General features: G+C 51.5%; 1 protein-coding gene across 4 annotated transcripts in view; it reads left to right on the top strand.

The window, feature by feature from the left end:
* SHISA7 (shisa family member 7) overlaps window positions 1-14401 on the top strand; it is a 145759-nt gene that overhangs the window by 31389 nt on the left and 99969 nt on the right. The window lies entirely within an intron of this gene.

Below are 14401 nucleotides of genomic sequence, written 5' to 3' on the forward strand. Positions count from 1 at the left end.
ATGGTCACTAAGGGGATATCTTACGGAGATCTGACTGTTATTTTCAAACGCTGCCAGCTCCGAGACAATAGTTTTTCTTTGACAACTGCCAGTCCTGAAATGAGACAAAGCAATGCTTACCTGCGCACGTGCTATCCACCCACGCATTCAGGATAATAATAGCTAATGTGCTGTGTATTATGACTAGTTCTAGTACTTTTCGCTTGGCTTACATGGGAAAGGTTTAGAGCTGTATTTATGTACTTATTATGCGTTAAATCTGGATGTCTGACATGTTATGTACAGTATCTGTGTATAAGGAAAGATGTATGAGGGTGGGTGGGGGGGGATAGGTGAACTGCACGACCTAATTCTCAGCATAATAAGACATGCTACAATACTAGTGTTACATACAGATGGAGCGCCTCTCAGCCAGCGCCAGGGCTCACCAGTATGCCCCCGCTGGCGAATCCCCTCTCTAACATGCAATGGAGTGTGCACACTAACACATCCCCTCACATGTGTCCACAAGGAGGTAAAATCATTTTATGGGCTCTCACCATCAAATGATTCCTCCTGCCTGGACTGACTTTTCTAGTGGCCGCCTGCCCCAAGGCCCAGACGCACTAAGCTTCAAAAGTAATAAAATGGAGAGTGATAAACAACCAACCAATCAGCTCCTAGCTGTCATGTCACAGACTGTGTTTGAAAAATGTCTGGTAGGAGCCAATTGGCTGGTTGTTTATCACTCTTCATTTTTTTACTTTTGAAGCTTAGTGCATCTGCCCCCAAAGCATGCAACTTTTCTAGCCCCTGCCCACCCCCGGCTCTCCCTTCACAGAAAAAAATGGCCCCGCCATTGTAAAACTCGCTGAAGTCGCTCTTTCTGGGGTTGCGCATGAGCATATTTGTGCACCCCGACGGGGCTTAGGTCCACAGGGTCTGAACGTTGGCACAAGCATCCTGTGGTCGGTCTAATGACCGTATCCCGTGTTCTCCTACTAACAATGCCTATCTGGTGTAGACCATGCCTCCCAACATCGGCCAGTCGTGAAGAGGGACACATAAATGTCGGGGGCGTGGTATAGAGACATGGGGGAGTGGCCTATTCACATGAGGCCACACCCCATTTTGCCACTGTGGGGGCAGGGCTAGCGGCTCTCTGTGCCATGCACACAGTGTCTATTCATGGGTGACAGGGGAGACTACCAACTGCCGCCCCCCCCCCCCCCCCTACGCCACCGGACACTGCTGGCCCTTGGCGGGACGTGTGAATGTTTAAAAAAATGGGACGTTTCCGTGAAAAACCGGGACAGTTGGCAGGTATGGACAGAATATGTCTGTCATATGTTACGTAGAGCCAGATGAGAATGTCACAATGTTAAGTTTAGAGATTTATACATGTTGGTCTTTTTTTAATTGGTTGTTGATATTTCTCATTCTGTTCACTGCTGTCTGTGCTGTAGACAAGGTCCTGTTAATTAGGATCATTTCCAAAAGTGTACCACACAGTACAAGTGCCACATGCGCCTGTTATTGAACAAATGTGTCTGTGATTTCCTGAGTGCATATGGCTGTTACACATGGAAATGGCAGCATCTGTGGAAGTGCAAAATATTGTATCTGCGGAGGGAGGAAGGAGGAGTTGTGTCCTTACTCAGTGTCGGCTAGGCAGGCTGCAGCACATAAACAGGCATTACTCCATTATATAAGTCCCCCGATGTCTGTGGCAGGCTAGTTTGAGAAATTAGTTTATTTTTTATTATTATTGAATCAATGCTTATTGTATCTGTCTAGACTAAGGTTTTCTTTAAGGCGCCTAGAGAATTATGCTGTTTTATCTTATATCTATTACTTAACGCTTAAGCCTAGAAATAACTCACACTGACACCTTAACTAATAAATAAGACACGGACACCAACTGCGTAAGTTTAAAGGTCATCTAGGATATTTATTTAAAGATGGTATGACCCTAATTGTTTAGGGATGGCAAGAAGAAGCACTTGAGACCAGCACCCTCAAAACGCGGATGCCCCTCATGGCGGCGACCAGGTCGCCCCACTCGCTGGCATCACTCAAATAACTTGTGCGTACAGCCCGCTCCGCAGCGGCATGCCACGCCCCTCCTAGGGCCAGACGCGGGCACTTCCAGGAAGTGTCCAGCGCCCCACCGCGTTGAGTCGGGACTCGCCTACCTTCTTGGCAGAGGGGCGGGCCATACCCTACGGAGACCACCTGACACCACACCTGAGTGCTGGTCGAGAGCGCTCAACCGCCGATTGTAAATCAAACTAAATTCAAATTTGGTGAAGGCTCAAAAAGCCCATGTAGCACTTTAAAAGGGGAGGGAGGGTGGGAATCCAGACTCAAAGAGGAAGTCCTTCCTGCCTGCTTGCCTATAAGTACCCCTCTCTAAGCTGACGCCCCCCAGCTACCCCATAGGGCAGATCTACCTGCCACTCATTATTTGCCTCAGGCCTTATCTTGACATTCACAACTTTATTTAACTACTGCAAATTCACAGGCTCTTAATTACACTCGAGCCTATGCAGCCCTCGTTACATCTAAGGCGCCTAGAGAATTATGCTGTTTTATCTTATATCTATTACTTAACGCTTAAGCCTAGAAATAACTCACACTGACACCTTAACTAATAAATAAGACACGGACACCAACTGCGTAAGTTTAAAGGTCATCTAGGATATTTATTTAAAGATGGTATGACCCTAATTGTTTAGGGATGGCAAGAAGAAGCACTTGAGACCAGCACCCTCAAAACGCGGATGCCCCTCATGGCGGCGACCAGGTCGCCCCACTCGCTGGCATCACTCAAATAACTTGTGCGTACAGCCCGCTCCGCAGCGGCATGCCACGCCCCTCCTAGGGCCAGACGCGGGCACTTCCAGGAAGTGTCCAGCGCCCCACCGCGTTGAGTCGGGACTCGCCTACCTTCTTGGCAGAGGGGCGGGCCATACCCTACGGAGACCACCTGACACCACACCTGAGTGCTGGTCGAGAGCGCTCAACCGCCACTGCCTTGGCACTCCTACCCCGCCGGGTTAAACTGTGCCACAAGGCCCGCCACCCTAAAACAACAACCTACGCCCTAACTACACTAAACTAGCGAGAATGTCCTGCAGAAAAATCGCCATACCGGGGTCCGATAGGTGAACCCCGTCTGGCCTATACAACTTGGGGTTAGTTTTCGAAATGGTGGGATGCCTGACTGCTTTACCACCCTTCGCCACTATGTACCTGGACACTGCATGGTTCACTTTCTTTCTGGCCTTCTCAACAGCCTCTATGCTCCGACACCCCCGCCATGTGAAACGGGGCACTATGTCTGACCATACCAGTAATACACCTGGCCAACGCTCCTGTATCCTCGCCATGTCATTCTCAATTTGTATGGTTAATGCAATGCCTGTCCGCTTGACCAGGTCATTGCCTCCCAGGTGTATTACTAAAACATCAGGTACGCCCAATCTCCTAGCTTTGGAGACTAGCAGGTCCCACAGGCCATCCCACTGAAAACCCCTAATGCCCAGCCAGTGCACCTCCTGTGCCCGAGACAGCACCGGGGCCGCGGCTGCCAATGGGTGCCTAGCAGCCCAATATATGTATGAGTGCCCCACTAACCAAACCCTGCCCAGAGTCCGTAAGGAAGGGGGAGGGGCTGAAAAAGAGAAAGCCTAAGGTTAGCATATAATATTATACTGTAAGGCACAACTGGAATGCATGACTATAGACCCGAGTGAAGGGGAAAAATCTTAAAAAACCTCTGGTGGACTGTTGGGGGAGGCCAATTGTAATTAAGTCCCCTGCAGAGGAAAAAGTAAAAAAATTCCCTTCACACCGTCGATTCCGGAACGCTAAAGTTCCAAAACCGATTGTAAACAATATGTTTTCGGGTCAGCGCAACAGGCGCTATCTACAACTTATCTAACCTTATATATTTCTTATAAGCGGCTGACTTCCACCTCCCCACCGCTTGAACTGAGGATGGTGGAAGCCCCGCTGCGGCTGCGCAAGTTGCCGCCCCAATTCTGAACGAATGCGTTCCATACTCTTTCTCGGGGAGACCCAAAGCCGCGACACACCTCCGAAACACAGCCGCAAACTGGAATCGGGTAAGTGGCCCCACCTCTTTGTGTGCCAGGAACTGTGCCGCGGTGCCTGGTCCGCCCGAGACATACTCCTTAGCCAGGGATACAGGGCATATCGCCTTATTGCAGTGCGCTCTCAATGTAATCCAGACGCCCTTACCCGCTTGGTCTGTCTTAGACCTCCCTATCTTGCAGAGTATCTTCCCCTCACGGAAAACTACATTTTCTTTGAGGAGCCCAGAAAGCGCGCGCTTGTTAGCTGCCACTAACTCGCTTACTCGAAAGGCCCCAAAGAATGCAAAGGAAAAAGCTACCCTGAAGAGCGCCGCCTCATAACCATTCTCCGCCACTCGATTCAGACACTGCATAAGGTCCCCCAGCATGCCCTCATCCACCGGGCGACGTGAGTCTGGAACCCCTGGCTGTGCCCTAGCCCACCCCTTTAGAGCTTTGGATAGTACAAAAGACCTGGTAGGGTCTGGCTCGCCTAGCAACTTGGCATGGAACGCTATCCCCGCCAAAGCCGCCGCCATAGCCGACTTTGACCTGCCATTTTTATAATGTTCCCAGACGAAGGCTAGTAACCGGTCCTCGACCGACTTACCCTCTGCCTCCGGTGAAACCCGAAAGGCTGACCAATCCCTCCAAGCCGCCCCATAAGCTCTACGTGTGGCCGGGGCCAAAGATAGCAGGGCCAGTGACTTCATGCCGACTCTATGACCTGCCATACAAGAGGGGGACATCTGAGCCCTGTGACAGCAGCCTCTGGTGCCAGCTCCCGAAATCTCTCGAACTGGAACCTCGAGAGTGCGTCTGCTATACTGTTATCGACGCCTGGGACGTGTCGGGCCCTAAAGTGTATATTGTGCTGCAGACAATGCAAAACTAGGTATCTTAGCAGGCGCAATGCCTCTGGCGATGTGGCCCTCTGGTTGTTGATCGCATGTACAACTCCCATGTTGTCGCACCAGAACACTATGTTCCTGTCCGCCAACTGGCTGGCCCACAGCTCGACTGCTACAATTATGGGAAAGAGCTCCAGCAGTAACAGATTTACCGTGAATCCACGGTCTATCCATGACTGTGGCCAAGGTGCGCAGCACCATTCCCCCTGCAAGTAGGCCCCAAATCCCGTCGAGCCCGCAGCATCCGTGTATAGCTGTAGTTCCACACTGGAGGCTGGGTCCGCCGGCCACAGCAGCTCCCTGTTAAACTGCTCCAGGAAACAGGACCAGACCGCTAGGTCACCTTTTATCTCCTGCCCTAGCCTGACTGTATGGTGTGGGTCTCTTACCCCCGCTGTGGCCCTCTCCAGCTTCCTGCAGAACACCCTACCCATAGGAATGATGCGGCAAGCGAAATTGAAAGATCCCAGCAGCGACTGGATGAGCCGCAACTGGACCCTCCCCTTCCGCCGGCACTCCTCGATCAGCGCCTGCAGCTTTGCCACTTTATCCTCTGGCAGCCTGCAACATCCACCCTCAGAGTCTATTTCGATACCCAAATATGATATCACCCTGGTGGGACCCTCTGTCTTGTCAGCTGCTATGGGAACCCCCATGGCTGTCAATATATCTTTGGCCCTTTCCAGAATGCGCTCACATGTGTCGTCATCTCCTGGTCCCACAAAAAGGAAATCGTCCAAATAGTGAGCCACCCCTTTGCAGCTCGCACTTTCCTGTATGCACCAATGCAGGAAAGTGCTGAATCTCTCAAAGTAGGAACAGGAGACCGAACATCCCATGGGCAGGCATTTGTCGATGAATATGCCCCCCTCTAACCTGAAACCCATAAAGCGGAATGAAGTGGGGTGCAATGGGAGCAGCCGGAAAGCGGACTCAATGTCCAGTTTCGCCATTAGTGCCCCTTGACCAAAACCCTTAACTATCTCCAGAACTTCATCAAAGAGCTGGTAATGCACACTACACTGTGATTCCGGTATGGCGTCATTGATCGACCTCCCGGGGGGGTAAGACAAGTGTTGTATTAACCTGTACTTCCCCGGCGTCTTCTTAGGGACTACGCCTAAAGGGGAGAAGCACATGTTGGGCAAGGGTTCGGCTGCAAAGGGGCCCGCCATCCTACCCAGTTCTATCTCTGCATACACCTTTTGCCTCACAACCCCTGGGAAATCCCTGGCCGATTTCAGGTTTTTATGGGATCTCACTAAAACTGACTCTGGTATGGGTAACTGGAAACCAAACTTAAAACCCTTAAATAAAAACTGTGCCGCCTCCCTATCGGGATAAAAGGCTAGGCGGCGAGCCAACTCGTCCAGGACTATGGGGGAGTGGGCCTTACTTGTTGCTAGGTCCTGCCTCACCCTGTTCCTGGGCCCTTCCAGACTTGCAGGTTTTCCCTGAGTGTCCTGCCCCACACCAACGGCACTCGTGTCTGTAGCGGCATTTTGCCCCTCTCTCACACTTCCCGTCGTTAAAGGCAAAACACCTGCCTTTGCCCGGGGTCTTCGCCCCGGGTTTCCCCCCGAGAAAAGGCTTCCTGCCTGTCTGCTCAGTGGATGGCTGGCCTTTCCCAATGACCTCCAGCCATATCTCTACATGTTTGCACCCCATGGGCATGGTTGTTGACCCCTCGTGAGCCCGACGAAACTTCTCGTCATAGTCCCGCCATGCCCCATTCCTGTAGCTGATGAATGTCTCGTTTACCAAAAATAAGTAGCGGAGAACATTCAAATGCTCATCTGGCCTGGTGCTCAGGTAGCACGAGGAAAAAATGAGGAAACCCCTGAGCCAATTGTGGAAGCTCTTGAATGCGAGCTCCCCATTGGCTGAGGATTTCTTGGCCTTGTCAAATTCCTTTTTCATATCGGCCGTCAAGGTGAAGAAATCCACAAACTTCCCCCTCTTGATCCTCTCTTTAACTCCCCTACGGAGCCCCCTGGCTATAGCTGTATTAGAGCAGTGGACCTTATCCCCAGCCGTATCTGTAACGGGGGGGGGTGGCGCCTCCCTTTGTTTGCGCTTTGTGCCTTTGACCCTCTTAGCCACGGCTCGCGCAACCAACTTTGCAAGCTTGCGCGGGCGCCCAGACTGCCCCTCATCCCCACTACTAGCTGTGGAGTGGTAAGATGATGATTCACATAACGAATTGTCAGTGTTCTCACCATCCGTGGATTCGGCCCCGTCCTCGGGTTCAGGCCCTGCTTCTGGGGCCGGCTTCTCTGAAGGCCTGGGCCTTGCTGATCCGCCAGACTGCCCTTCATCACCGGAGGCGCCCCCGGCGTCCCTGTCGCCTGTAACCGCCATGGCGACCGGGGTAGATGACCTTTGACCCGACCCGGAAACTTGCAGGATTCCTTGCGTGGCTCCCTGTGCCGAGCTCGAGGCCCTCCCGGCCCGGTCTGAACCTGTAGACATGTCGGGAGACAAATGCAATGTATTACCCCCAGAGCCTGAGGTTGCAGACAAAACAGCCTCTCCCCCGGGTGCCCTACCCCTTTCTGCACTCCCTGCAGGTGTATAGTGAGGGCGCGTAGGGGTAAAATTTGGCTGCTGCCCGTATGGGTGTGGCTGGACCCCACTCTGATAGGGATGCTGCCACCCTGATGCCCAGCTAGGGGTGGGCTGCTGCTGGAATGATGGCCAAGCCTCCCCATAAGGCCCCTGCCCCGCCCCACCTTGTTGGTGGAAATATGGGAAAGATGGCTGCTGTCCCCAGGTAGGCTGGTGTGACATCGGTTGCTGCACTGGTGCATACCCTGTGTGGCCGGTGGATACCGCCGTCGGGAAAGGCCAGGCCCCCTGCTGGTGTGCGGTGCCCGCGGGCTGGTGAAACTGCTGGAAACCTGGGTAAAATGCTGTTTGACCTAAACCCTGGTGTCCATGCTGCAAAGGAGCTGAGTGAGGGAACATGCCCTGTGGCGCCTGGTTCTGCCCAGGGCCCTGGTGCCACGCTGCCTGCTGCCCCTGGTAAAACTGAGCCGTGGTAGGCCCCGTGCTATCCCCGCTGCCCCGGGTTAATGCTGGTGGCCCCCCAGAAAAAACTCCCGTCTGCGGGACAAAACTGCCAGGCAGTATGGGCTCCCCAGTGTGTGCCAGGGAGGCCTGCAGCGTGACCAATGGTGGCCCCCTTAGCAACGCAGGTAGCCTTGCTGGGCCCCCTGTAATCACCTGCATGGGGCTGGAACTAGTTGTGTGTGGGGTAGATGGCCCCCCTCTGTCCCCATAAGGCAGCGCGTACACGGGGGCCCCAGGATCTGGGGGAGGTGTGCTCATCCCCCCTTGTCCCTCCTCGCGGTGGACCTGCACTCTGTGTACCCTAGCGCCTGGTGACCTAGTGTGGGCAGCCAGCGCCTCGGCCGAGGTGCCTGGCATGCCCCCGCGCGTTGGCGTGCTACCCGCCTCGCTAGACGCGGTCTGACGCTGTGCCCCGGCAGCCGCCGGGGACCGCGCGATCCCCGCGACTTGAGCTCCGCTGCTGGGACTGACTGCTGACAGGGGAACAATTCCGCGCTGCAGCGCCGGGGAGAGAGGGCGCGCAGCCTCGCGCTGGCGCTCTGTGGCCTCAGAGTACTGGGCCACGGCTGGTGTTTTACCACCCCCACGCCCTGCTACAGTGATCAGGGGGCGAGCGGCGTCTGCCAACCAACGGGGGGGGGGAGCGCTGCGCTTGGGACGCCCTGACATCTTTAAGTAAAGCAACTAGCTGCAGAACAGAGAAAGTAGAAATACTTAGCTTCGTTTGTCCTTGCGCTTGGTCACACAGGATTGTCTCAGCAGAAATCCAGACTCAAAGAGGAAGTCCTTCCTGCCTGCTTGCCTATAAGTACCCCTCTCTAAGCTGACGCCCCCCAGCTACCCCATAGGGCAGATCTACCTGCCACTCATTATTTGCCTCAGGCCTTATCTTGACATTCACAACTTTATTTAACTACTGCAAATTCACAGGCTCTTAATTACACTCGAGCCTATGCAGCCCTCGTTACATCTTCACATTGTTTTAAAAATTATTATTAAACAAAGACTAGGGCTTTAGGCCTCATTCAGAGATGGACGTAATAGCATGTTGTGACATCCAATGCATCCTGAATGGGGGCGTAGCCTTGTGGGTCTTGTAGAAGTCCCCTGCTGACATCACTACAGGGGGCGTGACTTCATGGGAAGCCCAGATCAGCTCACTCTGGGAGGGCGGTGCCCTGCATCCCCATAGATGTTGTGCTTTCTGAGACTCTGGCTGCGCTGTAGGGATGGCTATCGTTGCCATTGCCATCGATGGTTGCCATCGATGACAATTCTGCAACTGGCCATCGATAGCGCTAAACTATGCAATGGCTGACCATTGATATTTTTACACATCGATGGTCATCCATTGTATTTGATTGATTGGCCTTTGGGCCAATCAAAACACGGGGTGGGGCATTGCGGGTGTCGGGGGAGGAGCTATGCTCCGGGCCCAGGCACTTTGAAAAAAAAAACAGCAAAACATTGTTTTGCTGTTCCATCAATGGAGGGAAACCATCTGGTTCTCACCCATCGATGGCAAAAGTATTCGACATCGGCCATGAACCATTGATGATTTTGAATCATCGATGGTCGATGGACATCCCTACTGCACTGTCATCTCCTTTTTGACATGAATCAGGCGTTGTAGGCTAGTGTCACACTACAATACCTGGCTACTATCACTGCACAGGAGCTGGCATTCTGGTCACACCCTGGTTCCACCCCATTTGTGACAATTCTGATGCAGGCGCTGAGCTATAATATGGTAACGACGCAGAAGGCAGCTTGTGTAAATTAGATGATAATTGCCAGCTTCTCTGATCGACCTCAGTGTCCAACGTCACAGAATTGGGTCATCTGCAATAAAATCTGCCATCCGAGTAACCTTCGGGTTCTCACACTGCCAAGGCCATTGAAGCAGCACCAGCAATTCAACCATTTTCTGATACACTGGCCATCACCATGCCCCCAAGCTATTGTCAATCATACTGCCACTTAGGGGGCTCTGTGTCTCTTATCAAAGAAGCCGATCTGTACATATGTGGGATAGATCCCTCACATCCAATGCGTAAAGTGGTCCTGATGAGGCGGTGGAACTCATTGCCCCCCCCCCCCCCCTCTGCCTCTACCCCCCACACCATATGTCACAGCCAGGGTGGGTGCTGGGGGGTTGGGTGCCCCCCTGCAAGCTCTGATTTTATGGCCTACTGTATCTCACATACCAATGAAAAGAATAATGTGGGCCACATAATGGGCCTTATTTTGGTTCATTCTTTCTGACAAAATCCTTCTTAGATGGACAAAACCATGTGCACTGCAGGGGGGGCAGATGTAACATGTGCAGAGAGAATTAGATTTGGGTGAGTAATTTTGTTTCTGTGCAGGGAAAATACTGACTGCTTTATTTTTACACTGCAATATAGATCTCACTTTGAAGTAAAACCCCACCCAAATCTAATTCTCTCTGCACAAGTAACACCTGCCCCACCTGCAGTGCACATGGTTTTGCCCATCTAAGAAGGATTTTGTCAGAAAGAATGAACCAAAATAAGGCCCAATGTAACTTCAGTTCATAACAACCCAACACCCAAAAAAGGGACAGTGCAGGATGAAGGCGCGCTGCAAAAAGTTAGGGGATAGATTTGTAGGGCAAAGGATTATGCACACCGTAATGCCCATTATGTCACACAATGTAATGTAAATTGCACAATATGCCGCACGCGGTAATGCCCTTTACATATTATGCCACATAAGTGCTGCTTACCTACATGCTCATTGCTAAGGTTTTCTTGCTTGATGCCAGGGGTCACACTCTCAGTGCCAGGGGTTTCTTTCTCAGGGTTTCATGCACAGTACCAGGGGTAACCTGCAAGGTACCAGGGGTAACATGCACAGTGCCAAGGTTAACATGCTCGGTGCCAGGGGTAACATGCATAGTGCCAAGGTTAACATGCTCAGTGCCAGGGGTAACATGCATGGTGCCAGGGGTAGCATGCACAGTGCCAGGGGTAACATGCACGGTGCCAGGGGTTATATGCATGGCGCCAGGGCTTACATGCACGGTACCAGGGGTAACATGCACAGTGCCAAGGTTAACATGCTCGGTGCCAGGGGAAACATGCACAGTGCCAAGGTTAACATGCTCGGTGCCAGGGGTAACATGCACGGTGCCAGGGGTAACATGCATGGTGCCAGGGGTAACATGTTCCTTACCAGGGGTAACATGTAAAGTGCAAGGGGTTAAATGCAGGCGACAGGGCTTACATGCATTGCACTCACTGTGTGGAAAAAGAGACAGGCAGAGCGGTGGAAACCCGTCTGTCTCTGTTAGAGCAGGTCCATCCGTCCGCGACTCTGTGGCGTTGCTATTTCAAATAATGCACCGGCTCACAGCCCGACAGCCAATCAGGCAGTGGCAGCACTGAATGGCTCATGACTGACGAGCCTTGCACATCATTTAAAATAGCCACACCATGGAGTTGTGGATTGATGGACCTGCTCTAAGAGAGACAGATAGGTTTCCACCGCTCTGTCTGGCTGTCTTCTTTATAGCAAAGCAGGCTGCAGGCAGGGACAGACACAGGGCAAGGTAACCAGACGGAGGTGGAACCGTTTCGCCTCCAAAATGGAACTGACGGAACGCAGTACCGCCCCATTCTGGCTCACTTTAACCCCTGCTCACATCAGAGATGTATGTATTATTGTTATCTTTTATGTATATGACACCATAAGGGGTCCACAGCACCTCACAAAGCAAAATTTTATAGAAATATAGTACATATCTCACCGTGTGTACCCACTATTAATGTTGGCAAGTATGAAGTAAACAGGAACGAGCACTTTCATGTCACCCAAGGGCAGAACTGCTGGAGCCAATGGAGTCCTTTGCCGCCGAGCTTCCAGGCCTGAAGGGTTATCTTTCTCCATTGTACTGGCTTCTAGCCTAGGTCACCGGTTGTGGCTGCAGGCTGATGCGTGCGGCGCCTACATGTCTCACTGTGCCGGTTGTGGCTAATACAGTGGAAGCTCATCTCCCCTGCTACCTGCAAGTACTGTACATTATTCCCTGGACCCAAATTTAAAAGGAAATTGCAATTTTGAGTGTAGTGGGACAGGATTAGTATAGGTTAAAACCTACGAATCCTGGGATAACCCTTAGTATATGATGTCTTTGCAGTGTTCATTTCATCACAGATTTTTAGTTTTAGTCTTAGTAGTTTTCATTTTATGAAATGAAATGTCACATTTTAGTTAAACATTTTCTAATTTCGTTTTAGTCAGTGGATCTTGACAAACATTTTAGTCTAATTTTAGTATATGATTTAGTCATACAGTAGCTTTGCAGTTTATTCATACCTCCCAACAGTCCCGAAAACCGTGGTAATGTCCCGGTTTTCGGGGACATTCCCGCGTCCCTCCCGTGGCCGGCAGTGTCCCGCGGTGAGGGGGGCTGTTGGGAGTCCCCCCTGTCGGCTGGTGAGCAGCGGGGAATAAACGCTGTGCGCATGAAATTAGGCCCCCCCCCCCCCCCCGAAATTTTACGACGCGCCTACGGCGTGCAGTGCCCTGTCCCTCCTCCGGCTCCCAAGAAGGTATGGAGGTATGTTTTATTGATACTGTAATGGATTTTGTTGAAGATCATTTCTCTAGCATTCCCTTGAATACTTAGTATACCTGTCACTATGGGCCTTATTCTAGTTCACTCTTACTGACAAAATTCTTCTTAGATGGACAAAACCATGAGCACTGCAGGTGAGGCAGGTGTTACTTGTGCAGAGAGAATTAGATTTGGGTGGGGTTTTACTTCAAAGTGAGATCTATATTGCAGTGTAAAAATAAAGCAGTCAGTATTTACCCAAATCTTATTCTCTCTGCACATGTTACATCTGCCCCCCCCCCACCCGCAGTGCACATGGCTTTGTCCATCTAAGAAGGATTTTGTCAGAAAGAGTGAACTAGAATAAGGCCCTATCTAGGTATCAAACATGTGCAACAAAAATGTATTTCATTCACAGCAGGTCATTTATTTTCTGCAAATACCAATTCAAGAATACAATTTATTTTTTATTAAAATTTTTAATCAAAATAGTCTAAGAAAAACACAACCTGCCTGATATAATTAGTACAGTACTAGTCTACTGCAAAATAAAATGAAGCTGTAAGGATGCAGATTATAATATATAGCTACTTAGCTAAAGATAACTAATTACGGTACTTGTGAGTTATCCGGGCGTCCGATTTTAAAATTGTATGCCTTAAGTTAAGGCATACAATCAGATGCGATGCGATACGATATCGCATCGCATCGCATCGCATCGCATGCGACCATCGGATGCGATGACCCGATTTTTCCATAGGAATCAATGTTAAAATGGACTGAGTCCATTTTAACATGGAATTCAATGGGAAAAAGGGGTCCTTTTCATACCCCTACTATCCAAGTGGGCATGGAGTTGGATATAAACCTGTGGCGAGCGTAGCGAGCCACCGAGCCCGAAGCGTGGCGAGCGGACGGTATTCCGTGTCCCCTCGCGGGGCTCGCTACGCTCGCCACGCTTCGGGCTCGGTGGCTCGCTACGCTCGCCACAGGTTTATATCCAACTCCATGCCCACTTGGATAGTAGGGGTATGAAAAGGACCCCTTTTTCCCATTGAATTCCATGTTAAAATGGACTCAGTCCATTTTAACATTGATTCCTATGGAAAAATCGGGTCATCGCATCGCATCGCATCGCATCCGATGGTCGCATGCGATGCGATGCGATGTCCCGATCCGACCCGATTTTAAAATCGGACGCCCGGATAACTCACAAGTACCCTAATTACCAGTGCTGGATTATCCACGGGGTGACTAGTTCCCATCTGTGGTGCTGCCCGGATCCCCACTGCCCAGGTGCCGGGGGGGGGGGGGGGAAACCTTCCTCCTTTGGGGGGTGCACCCAGTGATGTAGCGTGTTCCCACAGTGCCCGGAGCATGTATGAGCTACGGCGCCCCCTCCACTCCAAGGGCAATATTGAATGCTGGTGAGAACGGCTGGCGAGAGGGTTAAATGTGCAACAGGCCATGAAAACACATTACACTCAGCTCCTGCCCCCAGTTTTTGTGCCAAAATTCACATTATGCCATACAAAATGAGACAAAATTCACACTGGATGAGCCAAAATTCACGCCATGCCACACAGAATGAGCCAAAATACAGGGAGAGTGACAGCGGGGGATGCGGGCACAGGTACAGTGGGGGTTGCAGGCACAGGGACAGTGGCAGGGGGGATGTGGGCACAGGGACAGTTGCAGAGGGGGATGTGGGCACAGGGACAGTGGCAGGGGGGGATGTGGGCACAGGGACAGTTGCA

This window comes from Crinia signifera, chromosome 19 (assembly GCF_055691185.1).
Source record: "Crinia signifera chromosome 19, ASM5569118v1, whole genome shotgun sequence".
Classification (NCBI taxonomy): domain Eukaryota; kingdom Metazoa; phylum Chordata; class Amphibia; order Anura; family Myobatrachidae; genus Crinia; species Crinia signifera.